The sequence below is a fragment of the Arachis duranensis genome, chromosome 1, assembly GCF_000817695.3.
Source record: "Arachis duranensis cultivar V14167 chromosome 1, aradu.V14167.gnm2.J7QH, whole genome shotgun sequence".
NCBI classification, from domain to species: domain Eukaryota; kingdom Viridiplantae; phylum Streptophyta; class Magnoliopsida; order Fabales; family Fabaceae; genus Arachis; species Arachis duranensis.
Window position 1 is genome coordinate 46,364,329 of NC_029772.3, and position 3,006 is coordinate 46,367,334.

The window sequence follows — 3,006 nt, forward strand, 5'->3', positions numbered from 1 at the left end:
TTTTTGAACTTGAGGAGGCCATTGGATTTGAGGTGAGAAGAAAGGAAAAGTGAGAATAGAAGAAGTATGTGTTGTGTTTGGGATGAGTTTTGGTTCGGTTCTGTTGTGTGAGATAAGGGAATTATGTTGGTTTTGGGAGTAGAGGGGATTATGGTTTTCATATGAAAGTAGCTTGAATGAGTGTGTGAACCGTTTAGTGCTACGGCTATTAATAGGCAGATTCTTCAAGTTTTTCAACAAAACCACAATGAATGAAGAAGGAGCTCGTTGGTGCTCATGAAGGGTTGAGATTGAGTTGTTCATTTAAGGGGTTCATGGAATGGACGGTTTGCATGCATTGTTGAGGCTTTGACGAGGATCCTTCTCCCATTGGCTGCATGCATTTAGGCATTCAATGATGCATGCATGCATGTTCTGCTTCCCAAGGGGCACATCTCCCTAGGCACATGTGACCATTCCTCTCTTAGCTTGTCCTAGCCGTGGCCCCTCCTTGCTTTTGTCGAGATCTACATAAACCAAAACAGCTAGTCTTAGATATTAATATAAACATTAGCTTTTGACTTGTAAATAAATAAAAAAATTGTTCTGTTTTGTTTAATTGTTATTTGATTTTTTTGTGATCAATTGTGTCCCTAAATAAAAATGCTAAAAGTTGGTGAACACCAAACTTATCTCTTGTTGAGGGGACGGCTTATCAATGCAAACCATTCTTCACAATTGATGTATTTTATGATAAAAACTTGATGCATGATCCCTTTCTGTATGGTTTTGATTCCGTAAATAGGGAACTGATCTGTAGAACAATATTACATATGTAGACACCAAACTTAGTGTTTGGTCATATGCTTTAGCAAGATGACATTTCATATGTTCTAAGAATAGCCCCCTTTCTTTTTGAAAAGCAAAAGTTATGTGTGCCTTAAGGAACACCAAACTTAAAAGTTTGACTTATGCTCTAAGACACTGTATGCATTTATCAGGCATGAAAGTTCAAAATCATACTCAGAGGGATCATAGCTTATTAAAAGAAAGATAGGACAGAAATCTTAAATCATGGGTTGCCTCCCATGAAGCGCTCTTTTATTGTCACTAGCTTGACATTGAACTCCTTTTAGGGTGGGTGATGCTGGTGATGTCTCAACTTGTCCCCTCTCACTGTAAGCTTTCTCTGTGTGCCTTGATGCTCAATTTCAATATGCTCAAGAGAAAGTACTTGGTTGACAGTGTAATAATCTTCTGTTCCCAGCTGTTGATATACTAGTTGCACCTTATCACCTTTAGAAAATCCTTCAGTTGGGATTTTCTTGTTCTTCCACCCTTTGTGAGCCTTATTCTTGCTCTTCATCTTTTTCTTTCTTGTTGATCTTTCTTTCTTGACAGTGACTTGGGTTGTGATACCCTCCTTCTTGTTTATCACCCCTGCTTCCTTTTGAATTCCTTTTTCTTCTTGCAGCTGCTTGTTTTTCTGTTCTACTGCCTTGTCGGTTGCTTACTTTGGAAGGAAGTCACCACTTGTTTTGCTTGTTTCTTCATTCCTTTGTGATTCTGGAAAGACTTTCAAGGTGATGCTCTCCTTATGCATCCTGAGGGTTAACTCTCCCTGCTCTATATCCACAATGGCTCTAGCAGTGGCCAAAAATGGTCGACCAAGTATTATGGAGTCATTTCCATTTTCTGATGAATCCAGGATCACAAAATCTGCTGGATAGATGAACTTGTCAACCTTAACTAAAAGGTTCTCAATCAGCCCCTTAGGATATACTACTGATTGGTCCACCAACTCCAAGGACATCTGTATTGGTTTCACCTCCTCTATGCCGAGCTTTTTCACTAAAGATGATGGGATTAGATTTATGCTTGCTCCTAAATCACACATTCCCTTGTTGATGAATAGGTTTCCAATAGTGCAGGGTAGGAAGAAACCTCCAGGATCTTCAAGCTTGGGAGGGAGTCCCTTTTTAATGAGTGCACTGCATTCTTCACTAAGCATTACAGTCTCCTTTTTCATTCCAACTTCTCTTCTTGTTGATGAGCTCCTTCAAGAACTTGGCATACAGAGGCATTTGCTCCAATGCCTCAGCTAAAGGTACGTTGATTTCCAACTTCTTGAAAGTCTCAAGAAATTTGTGGAAATGCTGATCCTTTGTCTCTTTGTGGAATCTCTGTGAATACGGTAGTGGTGGTGTTGAGCTCTTCTCCACTTGATGTTGTTTTGGATTTGGTTCTTCTATGATTTGCTTTCCTTTCTTTAGATTCTGTGGTTCGTTATTTTCCTCTATGAGTTTTTCTGGGACATTCTTGCTTAACATGTCCTTGTTGGTGGCTTCATCATTTTTTGTTGGCTCATTGTCATTATTCTTGGTTGCTCCTTGGTTACCATCCACTAACATTTTTCCACTTCTTAGTTGCACGACCTTGCATTCTTCCTTTGAGTTGGGAATGGTGTCACTTGGCAGTGAGCTTGATGGTTTTTCAACAGAAATCTGTTTAGAGATTTGCCCAATCTGTCTCTCTAAGTTCTTCATGGACGCTTCTTGGTTCTTTGTTGTTAATTCTTGGTTCTTCATCATTTTCTCCATGAGCAGCTCTAGATTAGTGATCCTCTGGGATTCTTGTGAAATTGGTTAGTTTTGGGGTGTTGATGGATGATGATAGGTATTTTGATTTGTTGGGTGGTTATTGGGTGGATAATGGTTAGAGTTGGGGTAATTATTTTGTGGTTTTCTGTAGGTATTTTGGTTAGTGTTTGGCTGGGGGTAGTGGTTTGTGCTTTTCCAATTATTCTGACTTGAGTTTCTTTGCCATGGTTGTTGGTTTTGATTATAGTTGTCTCCCCATCTGAGGTTGGGATGGTTCTTCCAAGATGGATTGTAAGTATCACCATAGACTTCATTTGCTCCAGGATTTTGGTTGTGCATGTACTGGACTTGCTCTTGCTGTTGCTCCTCTTGAGTTTCTTCACTTTGCACCCAAGTAGTTGGTGGTTGGCTTGTGGCACTTACTGAG